Source organism: Excalfactoria chinensis, chromosome 1, assembly GCF_039878825.1.
Source record: "Excalfactoria chinensis isolate bCotChi1 chromosome 1, bCotChi1.hap2, whole genome shotgun sequence".
Classification (NCBI taxonomy): domain Eukaryota; kingdom Metazoa; phylum Chordata; class Aves; order Galliformes; family Phasianidae; genus Excalfactoria; species Excalfactoria chinensis.
This window is the reverse complement of record NC_092825.1, coordinates 85,969,456-85,984,533: the sequence shown is the minus strand read 5'-3', so window position 1 is coordinate 85,984,533 and position 15,078 is coordinate 85,969,456. Positions and strand designations below refer to the sequence as shown.

General features: G+C 35.3%; 1 long non-coding RNA gene across 1 annotated transcript; it reads left to right on the top strand.

Annotated features, from left to right (window-relative positions):
• The first annotated feature begins 5,206 nt into the window (after positions 1-5,206).
• Positions 5,207-13,194, top strand: LOC140251357 (uncharacterized). The gene is made up of 3 exons (XR_011903407.1): positions 5,207-5,255; positions 11,645-11,832; positions 13,065-13,194. It is a non-coding gene; the product is annotated as an uncharacterized lncRNA (long non-coding RNA).
• The last annotated feature ends 1,884 nt before the right edge of the window (positions 13,195-15,078 follow it).

Genomic DNA, 15,078 nt, shown 5'->3' with positions numbered 1-15,078 from the left:
CATTGTGTTTCTTAACAGAGAGCTCTTCTAACAGCAGTCAGGCCAAGGTGAACCCAGTAAGGATGGGAAGATTAATTCACAGTGTAGTGTGTCAGAAACAGGGATGAAATATTAAAATTCCCTCATAGATTGTGTGTGTTTCCTATTAATTTTGTCTCTTACTATGGTTTCAGAAAATGTAGGATTTTATTATTATTATTATTTTTTATTTATTTTTTCTCTGAAGCATCTGTTGCAATTGAGAGATGTATCAAACCTCCCTGAAATAGCTGTCACTATCATTAGGTTTGAAATAAAGCTTACAGCTACTCTTATTTCATACTCAACCGTCTTATTGTTTCATTGTCATCTTTCTGAAACATATGTTTCTACCAATCTCCAGTCCTCTGGCATACCAAGTTATCTTTGTCTTTGACAAACAAGCAGAGTGACCAGGGCATGACCATACCACCTTCAGTTCACTGAGCTTCCAAATGACAGTCCTGTGAGTGATAGACTAAAGTGATTAGCTTTGAAGGACTGTTGGCTGAGAGTACACAATGGTAATTTCTTCCTAAGCACAGCGTACCCTGGGAACTAATGTGGGAAGAATTAATGCCAGGATATGCAAAAGTGGTTACAGAAAGACAAACATATATATATATCTCAGAATATTCATCCTATAAGGGATAGAAATTTGGATCTCAGCAGGGCTTGTTCTTTGATTATAGTGTTTCAAAATACGGATAATATTGCAAAGGCTAATTGATATTTTAATTAGACAAAAACAAATGAGCTACAGATGTTATTCTATATGTGAGAAGTTTTGAAAAGATGTCTTTTATTCTTTATCTTTTACAGATTTCAGAGATACATGAAATCTATCAGTTGTCCCTGGGGAAATTTTCTAATTTTCAAGCCATTTTTTCTTCTCTAGTCACCCTGCTTATTTGTCTTGAATATTAAACAAGTGCCTCTCAGAGATTGTTACTTAGAAGCATTGGTTTGATCAAAACTGTCTAGACCATGATGATGTACTGTATCTATCTTTGCAGAGTTTGTCTGGTTAATGCATTGCTTTTCTGCTTTGGTTTTCTTGTTGCAGATTTAATGCAATATGTCTTTAATTGTTTAGATTGTTAATGAACGCTGAAAAGTAAAGCAGTGTTGTCACAGAATTTCCCAGTTGTTTGTTCTTCTCTCTATATTGTCAAACCAGAAATGTGGCATTAGTCATATCCTTTGACAAAAGACATCTTGGACACAGATCAGCAACAAAATGCTACCCACTGTAGAGATGTTTTTTGATGGAATGGGGTCCCATGATTTGATGCAGCTGGAGCTGAACAGCCCAGTACAACAAGAGGCTACTTGAACTGACCCAGATGGGAGTTAATGAGGAAGTCTGGCAACAGCCAATCCGAACTGGATGCCAAGGGGAGTAATTGGGTCTCAGCTGTGTTTGTTTAGCATTATAAGAATACACCTTGCTGTAGGGTGGTGTTTTTTTTTTGTTGTTGTTGTTTGTTTGTTTTTTATAATAAAGCTGGAAGATGAATGCCACTATATTAGTGCCAGTCTGTTATTCTGTCCACCTAGCTGTAGGTGCTATTCACCCTGATTGTCATTGCTGGTGGTGATAATCCACAATGGAACTTCTTTCTGCTCTTTCTTCTACCTTAGGATTCCAGTGATGCGCTGCATAAAGGCAAGTGTTACTGCCCTTAATCAGTTAGTCAGGCTGCGAAATAATTGGGACTAGTATGAAACTCAGAATAGGCCTTCTCTAAACATTCTTGTCTTACTGACTGCTGTCCTGGTTTATGTAATTCAAGCTGGTCTTGAGTTCAGAAGAGCTGACTACTTCATAAATGTAGCTCTGAATGTATTAGTCTATGTTCTCAAATTAGACCACTGTGTTTGAGCTGAATGTGTACTTGCCATCAGAAAAGTTGTTTAAGTGGATAAGTATGAAGATGTGCTAGTGTGACATGGATTAATCTTCTCTAAAATGGTGTGCCTGTGATACATGAATTCCATTCTTTGTGTCACTTTGTGTGGTATCGCTATGAGCACTTCACTGTCAACAAAAGCACGAGTCCTACCCTATTTCTAATAGAAAGACATCTCATTTCTCTGCTTGGCATTCTTCTATCTTGAAAGAACCTAACAGCATCATTCTTTTATTTAGTTGACCATTACTTTTACTAACTCCTTTGTGCTTGGAGTCCCTTCCTATTCTTCAAGTGGAGACAGATGCAGCGGAAAAGAGCATATGAACCATCTAAGGAACTCTAGATTGCATTATCTTCTGCAGCAATGAAGAACAGTGACTGATAGGTTAAATGAGATTTAAGTCTGGTGAGGAAGAACACTTGAGTGGCACAGGTATGTAGACAATTTTCATAATGAATTACAGTTGCAATTACTGTGATTATTGCAATTAGTGTAACATTTCTGTTATGCTGGAAATATTAAAGTTAAATGGAACTGTATTGTTTCCCTGTGCTGTAAATTGACAGCACTAGTCTTGTGTGCGATACAAAACATGTCAGTGACAGTTTCCCTTTAGTCTCCCTTGGCATAGACAATTCTCTTTCTGCTAAGAATTAAATGGCAGTTCATTATTTATTGTCAACTCAGTTTTTTTATATGCTACTTTTATTAATTAGAACACCAGAGACTGTAGAGTCAAAGAATTGTTAATGTTATAAAGGACTTCTTGAGGTCATCTAGTTCAGCCCCCACCTGCTTGGACCTGGGCAGTTGCAACAGGTTGTCTGAGACCTTCTCCAGGGCTGGAGACTCCACAACCCCTATAGGCAGCCTTTCTAGTATTTGATAATTCTCCCGGGGGGGGGGAAATTCAGATGGAATTTCATACATTTAATTTTGTGCCCACTGCCTCTTGTCCTGCCACTGGCACCACTGAGAAGTTTGGCTTTTTTCATTCTCTCCCTATGAATGTTTATATACATTAAGATTTTTCCTGAACCTTCTATATTGGCTAGCCTAAACAGCCCAAGCTTCCTTAGCCTCTCCTGTTTTACTGATGCTTCAGTCCTTCCATCTTCTTAATAGCCCTGCACTGGGCTTGCTCTAGTAAGTCCATATCTATCTGGTTCTAGAGAGATCTCAATATTGAATCCAGTATTTAAGATATGGCCTCACCAGTGATGGGTAGAAAGGAAGGATCACATCCCTCCATCTGCTGGCAATGCACTTCCTAACAGTTCACATGTTGTTAGTCATTTTTTTCTTTCTCCTGCAAGGGCACATTGTTGCATACTAGGTGACTTGCAGTCTACCAGGGTTCCAAGGTCATTTTCCACACAGCTGTTTTCCAGCTGATCAGTGCTTAGCATGTAATGATACCTGCAATTATTTCTCTCTATGTGCAAGACTTCTCATTTCCCGTTTTTGAGCTTCATGTGATTCTACCCACCCCAGTTCTCCAGGCCCCTTTGAATGACAGTACAACCATCTGGCACACCAGCCACTCCTTCAGTTTCATATAATCTGTGAACTTACTGAAGGAACACTGTCCCATCTTTCAGGCTGTTAATGAAAATGTTGAATGGTGTTGGCCCCAGTGTTGACCTGTAGTTGAGATCAGCACTAATGGCTTGACTCCAGATGGACTGCATATCACTTACTGCAACTCTGTCAGTTTTTCTGCCCAGCTCGTTTTCCTCATATGCAATATCTATTTTGTCAGCTTGTCTGTAAAGATGTTATAAAATGCAGCATCAAAAGACACATTAAGGTCAAGATAAACAACATTATTTGCTTTCTTCTTATTCACCAGGCTAGTTGCTTCATTGTGGAAGGATGCTGACAATGATGAAACATGATTTCCTCATCATAAATCTGCATTCACAACTCCCAGTCACCACCTTCTATGTGTGTCTGGAAGTATTTTTAAAGAAGGATTTTGTCCATCATTTTCACTGGGATAAGGCACTGACAAGCCTGTAGTTCCCATGATCTTACTAATTGCCTTTCCTGAAGTGGTATTTGCTTTTTCCTTCAGGAATCTCTCCCAGCCACCATGACCTTTCAGAAATACTTGACATTGTTCTTTCAGTGACATCAGCTAACTTCCTTGGCACTTACAAATGTAAGCTTTCCAGCCCAATTGCTTTAAGTACATCCAGTATGTTTAAGTGCTCTGTGATGTAGCCCTCTTCCAAAAAGGGTAAGTCATACTTGCTTCAGAATTTGCCACTGATCAAAGGGATCTGGAATTCATTAAGGACAGTTTCACATGTAAAGACTGAGTCAAAGAAGCTTAGAGTTACCTCAGGCTTTTTTTGTGTGTGTAATTTGTCACCACTTCCTTTGCTCCATTCAGCAGTGGGCCCAAAATTTCCATGGTTTTCCTCTTGCTGTTAATATACTATTAAAAACTTCCTTGTTGCTCTGCACATCCCTTCCTGGATTCAACGCCAGGCTGGCACTGGCTTTACTAACATTATCTCTGCAAGAGGGAAGATCAGTTTCTCCTCAGTCACCTCAGGGTCCTGAACTCTACCATCTCATGAAGATGCGAAGTGAAATGAAGGCTGTTCTGATAGTAATTTTTCAAACCAGTTGTTCCTTGTTCATAAGTGTTGAGCCCAGCTGAGCACCTGTGGCAGAAATTTATCCTCAGTGCCCTTTAGTCACTTTAGTTAACAAGTAGAATTTTTTACATATGGAGGAATTCGCTGATACACTTTTGCTTCATACACACACACTTCCATGTCAGATATCACTTTGTCAGACTGCCCCTCTGCTGCCATCGGTCACACAGCAACAACACAACATGTAATGGAATATTTGTGGGAAGGTTCAACCTCTACTGTCTACTATCAACATCCACCTCTGATGTCATGGGCCAATCTAGGAAAATAGAAAGTGTTATTTTTGAAGCAGTCCTTGTATATGTGTAGTGCTATATACATGTATGTAGAAAGGCAGAGCATATTGGTCTTTCATGATTACAAGCAGTTTCTCTGCAGAATTGTAGTATGCCTGAGGTTCTGCTGCCTGGGTTTTTTTTGTGGTGAAAAGGAAAGTCAGACATGTAGAGCTTCTGGATATTTCACCTAAAGTGAACACAAATTTTACTCTTTCGTTATCATGAAACTGAAAGCTTTATGCCTTTCTCTGCCTCCTTACAGCAGATTATGATGTAGATGAGGGAAAACATGGCAGTCATGAGTAGCTAAACAATCCTATGAATCACAGTTGTGTGAGAAAAGTTGTCTGAGATGGCTTCCTCACTCTGAAAGGTAAGGTCAACACCATTTCTGTTTCGAGTATCTAAAAATACTACTATCTTCTGGGATCTGAATTCTCCCTGTATGAGTGAATGATTTTTTTTTCTTTAGTGTCTGTGTGAGTTATTTATTCATTTTATTCTCTCTGTGATTGTACATTACCTGTTGTTACATTATCTGTTGTTGCAGCTTAATATTTATGTATTTGTTCAGTTTTCTAAATAGCATGACAAATACTTGATACAAATGTGTTCATAAACAGTTGTCTTCAGCCTATTCTGTTTACCTGCTCGTGTGATTATCTTCATGTTCAAGTCATACTGTCTCTGCTAGCTAATTTCATTTTTAATATTTACGTAAATGAAAAAAAAAAAGAATTTAAATAGCTTTCAGGAATTTCCTTAACTAATCGTTTTTCCATGAACCCTCCCAAAACACACAAGTATTTGTATCAACAGAAAGTTTGACCTCTTTTGGGAAAAAAGGAAAGTTGAGCAATAATATGCCATCAGAGTTCATTTAGGTTTATCATTTACCTATAGTGTGCTTCTCATCCAAATCTGATTTTATTATTATTTTTTTTAATACTGATCTGTAGATCTGATTAAGGACAAAGAATAGATGTGAACAGATAGTGAATTTCTTTCCCACAATCCGTTGTTTGTGAGGAATTGATTTGATTTGTGTGGGGGAGAAAAATTGTTGCCTGTCTTTAGAAATTCATGTTTGCTCTGTATCCCAATAATAGAGTGCTCTTCCAAAAGGAATTAAAGACTGTTATCAAAAGTGCCACCCAACAAAACCTCTTTTTCCCCTTCGCCTTTGATAGAAAAATAATGCATATTTCATCTCCCCAAAGGAAAAGTGTTGCTCCATTTGTTCAATTATCTTTTCTCTAAATTTTATTTATTTACAGCCTCTTTCTGGAGAAATTTAGACTAATATTTAGACTTGAGAGCACCTAATATTTCTGAAAGAATGGTGATTATTATTACTTGTGTGTGTGTGTCTTACTAAATACTCAGAATGAGATCCCTTGAAATGATTTTATTTTCACAAAGAGCTAAGTAAGTGCCTATTGTCTGGTAAATATCTGACAATGGGCAAAAAAAAAAATTATTGTCTTATAGAGGTTTCAAATGGATCATTGAATGGTTCCGTAGTAAAAAAAACTTGATTATCATGGGATAGTATGAGATTTTACATTATTGCATATGGTTTAAAACCCTTCAGCCTTAGTCTTCAGCACAGAATTGTTTTATCAAGAAATATCACTGTGGTTTCTTACCAGGAAGATATATCATTTTATGGGGTATAATGGTGCTTTTCTTAATAGAAGAAAGTGTCTGTAATTACTCTTTAAGTGTAATTTAACTTTATTTTTTTTTTTAATTTAAATTAAATTTAAATTTAAGAGTAACTTTAAGAAGGGATAACCTTGGAAACTGCCTATGGTAACACTGAGATGTTCCTGCAAAAGTAGTCTTACAGGAACCGTGCACATAAAGGCTAATTAAGATAAGCCAAAGTGATCTCAGTAGTAGAGGCATATCCTGTGAACTTGCCCGCGCTCCAGAACATACTAAACTGGAGACTTTGGAATATGCTGTGAAATCATGTTTGGCTGAGCTAACTTCTTTCAGCAGGCCTAATTATTGAGGCTGAGCCCATTCATGCACCCATGGAAGGTTCTGTTCTGAGACTACTTCAGAAGTGTTTGTCAGTGTGCTGTACAGATATAGGAACAAGACAGGGGAGTTACAGTGTATCTGCACATATGCTGCAAATTAATTGAATGAAAAATAATGCTATTCCTTGACATACAGATGATGATGAAGGAGAGTTGGTCTTAGGTATTTTATTAACTCTCTGTTGCTGAACAGATTGTAAGGTTTTTGAACACTGCAGAATGAATTAAACAAAATTTCTATTGATAACAATTCCTATTTCAGTATATTCTGTTCTAATGAAATACATCATTTGAGCATAAATCACATGTTCCTGCTGTTTTATATGTTCTGTTTGTTTTGCTTTAGTGTCTCTTTTCATAGGTGATTATTACATAACCATGAAGCTATCTGAGCAATCTTATTGACATAGGAAATTATTAACTGTTCTTATGTTGGCTTTAATCAGCTTGATTGCAATTGACGTGGCATGATTGTTCAAAGGGAAGCAGTTCGTTAAGTACTTATTTATTACCTTTAAACTGAAAACATTAAGGATCAGTACTTAAAGATCAAGAGGACCTTTTAATTTTCATCAGTGATTTGTTACAACAGTAGTTTACAGTCATCTAGAGTAGAATACACAATAGTAATATAGCATAGAATTATATATTGTATAATAAAGTATCTAATAACAGGATATTGAATGTTAAGAAGCCATGCATAACTGAAGTACAATTAAGTAGAGCTTAATTCTTCATGTTTCCGTGATTTGCTTAAGATAAGCAAAAAGATATTATATATTAATAAAAAAGCAAGCACTTAAAACATAGGATTATAAAATTATTAATTTTTATTTCTCCAGTGGTAATAAACTATCTAATTATTATTTTATGTACGGATTTGATTTCCAAGTTGACTTATGAAATACTGGTACATCAGACAGGTTAAGACATGTTTCTGCCAGTACACTGTTCTATTTAGACATTGAATTAATCACAGCTTCATGAAATTTGGTGAGAAAAAGTTCTTTTTGATATCTAAACACCTGACTCCATAATCTTAAGCTACATGTTATAAATGAACCATTATAATAATATTCTATAAGGTAGACCTTTATTACAAACGAATTTATTTAAAAAACACTTTCAATTTTAGATTTTACTAATACCAAATTTAATGTTTTTCCATTCAGTCACTTACATGCTTGTTGGTATTTAAAGAGAGCTCTTATATCCTGTCATACTGCAGTTATATAGTAGTGTACCCAAATGTTTATCCATTTGTTTCTAAAACTTTAATAAATCTTTGCAATTACTGAGGGTGGCATTATTACCACTGACTGTAGTCAAAGGTATTAAGTATCTGCTGTGGTAAAAGTCTGCTTTCAGTCATTTGGGACTTTGCCAGGCTCTACCTATTTCCACTTCAGTATTGCTTGCCAGGCATATGTCTCAGCTACTTTTTCTGCCAGGAACTAAAATCAAGGAAGAATAAAAGGATGGGAAAATGCTGCTCTTCTGCTGCTTTTGTTGAATTTAACAAGAAAATCCTGTCTTATATCAAATATATATCTATCCAAGAGTGTTAGTGGATATATATGTATGTTTGTTTGTAAATATATATTTCCATTGCATAGAAATCTGCTCAAGATGGGCAAATCTGAACAGCTGTGCAAATCTTCTGTATAAATAGCAATAACCCTTAGAGCTTCATAATAAAGTTTTTTAATGATTTTGTCACTGTTGAGATACATTACCTATGGGAACTGGAGATCTCTGTTCTCACTGTTCCCCTGTTTTCTCCTGCAGAATATATTTGGAATAAACCAGTAAAGCTCTATTGGAAAGCTTTGAGGGTAAAACTTTAACAACTTTCCTGTGTATTACCCAACAAATGTGTCTAGTCCAATGAGCTACATATGTATTTTAACAATGAGAATTGTGTTAGGTTACATTACATTATTTAGGGACAGTAGGCAGTGAGAATAGTAGCTTTTATGGAAAAAAGGCTGTAGAAATGTTTTAAAAAGAAATGAATATTCAAGAGGAAGCAAACAAAAGAAAATTATCTGAAAGTCAAATGTAATAAGTCACTGAGATGTAATTTCTAATACTGTTGTTAAAATATAATCTTTATTGCATATTTATAAATTGCTTAGTATCCTCTGCACTTCTCTCTCCTGGAATGAATAGATTATTTTTTATTATTTTAAAGGAAAATGGTTGACAAAGGAGTGCCCTGCTGTATATTCAATTTCAGGGACTCTTGTTAGAGATCACTATCTAATTAATTTCCTGCTCTGTGATTGGATGTTATTTCTTTTCAGTTCTTAATATTCTTTTGTCTAAATAGACGGTATTTTTCAGAAGTATAATATTCCTCCGAGTTTTTATTTCTAGTCCCCATTTTTGTGCTTCAAATAAAAAGTATGTGCTCTTTAGTAGAGACTGAAGTGTAATTACATGCAGTTGTCACATATACTCTGTGATGGTTTATGCAAACACCAACACAAGTTATTCTAACTGGGAATCAACAAACTTGCAAATACAAGTCTTTCTGGTTTTTAAAAATGTTAACTACTTTACAAGCAATTTTAAAGAATGTTTTCGTGAAGAAAAATTAAACATCCACTCATTGATAGCAGTTGCTCAGAATATCTGTTTTCTTCATCAGCATCATTTAGGATTACAGTCTTATTGCCCCTGTGTGTTTTGAATTTCAGAAACGTTGATCTAGCTTGCTTGTTTTGGGAGTCTTAGTTCAAAATTAGACAAAAGCCATCTTTTGATAAAACCTTTCCAGTATGAACTCATCTGCTCTTACTTCTGTTGGGCTGTTGTAGATACAAGTATTGAGATCAGTTTTGCTCGATCATGTATTGCACCAATATTTATGCTTGCACATCCACTGAATAACTGATCTTTAGCTGCCTAATTTATCTTCATTCCCTTTATATGTATGCTAGTTTCTAGACATTAAGTTCCCTCCGAATTCTCTTTTAAATGAGTGTGTAATGGGAGTGTTTAATGGCTATGATTAAGGGCTAGAACTCTTCTGAATACTAGCTGTAACTACAGTGTAAAAAACAAAACTAATAGTATAGCACAGTAAGGAAGAATATTATTACTTGAACTATACCACTGTGGGTTTTTTGGTTTTTTTTTGAGTGGTAATAATATGATTCATATTCATAATATGATTTAAATATATATATATATATTCATTCCTCGTATACATGCACTCTTTTATTTTTCCTCCTAAAGTGATTTGCTACTAGTTCTGTAATAAATCACTCTATTGGCAAGATCACTCATGAATCAGTATCAGCTATTCCTCACTGTTATCTTAGCCACTATAACCCTATGCTGGGACTTTGAATGGAGTAGGCGCTTGGTCTCCAAACAATATGCTGCTAGATTAATCAGTGTCATGTATTTTATGCTAAACAAGGGTCACTCATCTTAATTCACAGTTTTTATTGCTAGTGTTCTTAGCTATGCTATACATTACAAATAGTACTGTATAAGGAGGTGAACTAGAAAGTTTTCTTTTTTATTTTCCTGGTATATGCTGAGCACCAAGTGGCTTATTGCTTAAGCTGTGCTGATTGGCATATGCATGAAAATCCTTATTATTTACAAGCAAACAAATCACTTCAGTGGTTTTGCAGTAAGTAGAACGTGTTGCATTAACTAAGCCTGCTTTTCACTATTTTTGCCTTCATTAAGGGCCTTCCTATAGTAGCTAGAACCTCTGCTGTTATGGTTTCATTTCTGTAGTTAACTGTTATAAAAAAAATTGAACTTTATCTTTTTGGAAAGCTAATGAAAAATTTTTTTTCCTTTTTTTTTTTTTCCTTTTTTTTTTTTTTTTTAATTTGTTTTTTTTCTTGGTGGGAGGAGTTTCTTTTCAACCTGACATTTGTAGGAAAGGATGCATTAGCTGAAGATGCTGGCAAGGCAGTGCTGACAGAGAATTTACTTAATTATAGGATAAATCTTTAAAGTTTTCAGACACGTAAGCTTTTTGGTCAAAAGGAATAGAAACATGATTATTTGATGTACTGAAACTAAAAAAGAGACTTCAGCATTCAGCCTCTGTGGTTTTCAAGTATCTCCTGGTAGGCCAGAGAAGTAATGTGAAAATTTCATAACTAGCTGCTAATATCACAAAGGTTATTAGTCCACCTGTTGAGAAAGATCAGTTACGTCATTGGCTGTTATAGGAAAAGAGTATAATTTTTTAAAACAGAAAACCTCTCAAGGAAAATAGCTAAGACTGTAAAGAACTTACTTAAAAAAATAACAGTGTAAGCTTTTGAAAATTCATCAGCCAAATCAGAAGAGCTATATATCAAAAATATATAGTTCAATATAATGAAACAAAGAGTTGCTACTCAGAATAAGGCTAGGAAGAAGGTATAGGGTCACTATCTGCAGTTGTTGAAATTAGTTGGGCAGTAAAATGTGAACTGTTATCTTAATTTATATCTATATATAATGTAACAGAAGGAATCGGTGCATGCCAGGAACTTAAAGTGTATCTGAGAGCATTAAATGATTTGTGCTTTCAGGTCTTAGATTATTTCAATCCTAAAGCAATATCTGCATGTTTATTCTTAACTCTAGTATCAGATACAGATGGAAAGCCTGCCATGTACTTTGTGTTCATGCTGTGAAAATACTGCTCTCCAACAAGCACATTTTTCATTTTTTTTCTTTCCTTTTTTAGGCCTAAAAGTCAGTCTCTGGGAAGCTGATGTTAAGAGAGGTGTTGCATGCCATAGCATTAGCTATGAACTCTTTGACAGTAACGCATCTATAAAACAAAACAAAATGCCCCAGAATGCTTCAGCAGAGTACATTTTCTGGAACTAAAAATATATAACTTGAACACCTGTAGAATTCTCCTTTCTAAAGGTATGTAACGCTTCGTTTCAGTGTCCAGATGATTTTGTTTTACTAGCATTAACCTTAGAATAAATCTAACCTTGTTTTAAACAAAATAACAATGTTGTGTAGAGGAATCAAAAATATTGATGCTGTAAGTTGAATTATTAACAGAATGTAGATTATTGATTTTTGGTATTATATATTACTAGCACTTTCATGACAAGCAAGTTTTTAGGTGTCACAAATATTGCAAATATCTTCATAGTTTCTTGCTCTCATCTGCTAGAATTGTTTATAAATAAATTCTTTAGCTTTGAACTTCTAAATCTTTACCAGCATCCTGAATTTCTGTTCTGTAACTGGTGAGACATAACCCCTTCAAAAAGTAGAGTAAGAATGTCTCTCTTGACTCATATTATTTACTTCAGCACTCTAGCCTTTCACACAGTTTTAGCTCTTTAAACTTGCACTTTTGGCCAGTTTTCAATGTACTGGTTACCTATTCAGATTGTGTGCATGCACAAAGCTTTACTCTGTCAGACTGTATACACACAGACACTTGCAACCAAATGGAAATAACTTGCTAAATTACTTGCATGATTGTTTTGCACAGGAAATTGTGTGTGCAAATACCTTGATTAAATTCAGGTTTCTCGTGCTAAGTTCTGAAAATCTATTGCTGCAAAAAAGTAAATTTACATATAAATGTACTCCTGCTAGAAGTTTAATCCCAATTTAGTCCTGTCAACAAAAGTTAAGCTTATATATACAAAGGAGTAGTCTGATAGATTTGCAATCAGGTATGATGCATATGACTTATGAATGTGATGTTAGTTACTGCTTGAATTGGCAGATAATTATAAGTTGTAGACTGAAGCCCTGGGAACCTGAATGTTGTTATTTAAAAGTTACTAAATTGAGTTTCCCAAGTTTGTGATAAAAAAAAAAATTGCCTTTGATTAGTGGATAGATAAGGTTAAAGGAAAGAAAACAGATATACAATCTGTGGGGAGGGGGGGGGGGGGGGAAAGATTGGAACCTAAGTACTTGTGATTTTCGCTAGAAAGCAAGCTAATAGATTAAAAACTGTTACAAATGGTTTCAAAAATATTATTCTCATTACTTTGGGTATCATTTGGCATTGTTGCTGAATCAATACACTTGAATCTGAGTAACATTAATACTGAAGAAAAAAAAAACAGATAAAAATTCCATTTCTTTCTGTTCCTTTTTATTTTTTATTTTTTTTTCATTTTTAGGAATCTGTGATCAAGTTAGTTGGACTGGGAAAGGACTGTAAAAGAGAAGGCAGAAGCTAGTTCCATAAATGCAGTGCGGTTCAGAAAAACAAACCATGCTTTCATGCTGTCAGCAACACAGTTAATTGTAAAGATCATAGTTGTTCAGCACTTTATTCTCTTTCTGTATACTCTGATCATATGTGAAATACAGTTGATGCATAATCACTAATAAATGTATTAATAAATTTATATTCTGACCACTATTTATCGAGTGTAGAGTATAAGCTGAGGACTTCCTTTTTGGTTCTGGAACAGAGCAAAAATGTCTTAAATGTTGTCAAATTAATAACTGAATATGGTTTAGCTTTTCAGTACTTCCCTCAGCCCCCTCCCCCCCCCTTTTTTTTTTTTATCCTTTTTTTTTTTTTTTTTAGTCGCAGCAAATACCATAAAATAAATGGCACTTACTTAGATCAGTTATGCACAGAAGTCATGCTAAAGCATCAACCATCTATCACCAGTTATCTTTCTACCATACCATGGAAATGTTTTTTCTCGTTTTCACTCTCGCATATCTTCTTACTTTTGGATGGTGTCAATGTCTAAATAGGCAAGATAATTTTTTTGGGTGCATGTAGTTCCCAGTCATCGTTGGCAAGAGAGGTACAGTCTCGTCAGTATTTTTCAGACCCTTCAGGAACTTTCTAAAATACATGAGAAAGAAGAAAAAGAGAGCTCCTTTGAGACTAACTGGCAGAAACATTATCATGAAGAGTGATCTCAAGGGTATGTATCAAAAGAGATTCCACAGGGTCCCAGTAGAAGTTACTGTTTATCTAAACATCTGTCAAAACATCTGTCAGTTTTCAAACTGGTCTGAATTTTTTGCTAAATGGATGCCAGCTTCTGGTCTGCTTTACAGTAATACATAGTAGCTAGAAAAACTATTTCTCTGCTTTCATGCGGCGCTTGAATGATTGTTGCATTAGAACATTTGTCTTCTGGTAGTTGTACTTTTGCAGTTCAGTGATGGCCTAAATGTGTAACCAAGGCAAGATTTGTTTGGAGAAGTCAAATCTGTAATTCGGCCAACTGACACAGTCAAATAAATTAATAATAATGATAAAATAGACATGGAAATCTTTTAAGACTGAAGTGGAAGAAGGAATTTTGACACCACTCTAAATTTGGCTGAACTGTTACTTGGTTTGGCTGTGTGGATAGAAAAGGAGGTTTTTATTGAGGAGGCAAGAAAAAAAATCTAAGAAACACAGACTGTGGGAGAGGTTATTATTCAGCATTTGGGAAAAAAGAGTCCCAGGAGATTGATGCTTTGGGAAGGGCCGTCAGGCATATGTGATCGTCCCTCTGTACCATAATATCCGTAGCCTGCAGTGAGGAGGAAATAGAGTAAAGCTGTCGAGAGTATAACACTCTAGACTCACTTCATGATGAAACCATAATGAAAACGACTGCTCAGTGAACTTTTTAACAGTGAATGTTAAAAAGTCAGGGAGTTTGATTTTTTTATTTTTTTTTTCCTCATTTATTTATTTATTTAGGATACCTCAACTGGATTGTTTTCTTTGTAGTTTGACTTCCAGTTACTAACCAAATATGTAACTTTTGAAGCAGACTGGAGATTAATGAAAAGTATCTTTTCACCAGTCACGTGGTTTCCCAAATTTCAGCAGTGTTTCAAAGATTCTGCATTAAAAAGTTAAAAATTTCTACTAAGACTTGAGCTTATAATAATTGGGTCATCCTTAGATTCACAAACAGAACGGGCATAATTTGGAAACTGCAATCATTCCTGCATTGTTTCAGAGCATGCTGTGATCCTCTTTGGGCTGACTGCTTCTTCTACGGTGAGAAGTTTACTGTGTTGAAGAAGCCATCTTATCTGCAGGCTTTTGGGTGTTGCGATGATGATTTTTGTGGCACTTGTCTAAAAAGGCTAAGTGCAACCACAGAATTATGAACAGTTTGGTACCAAGCTACTATGACTTTTTAACAACTATTGGCCAGTAAT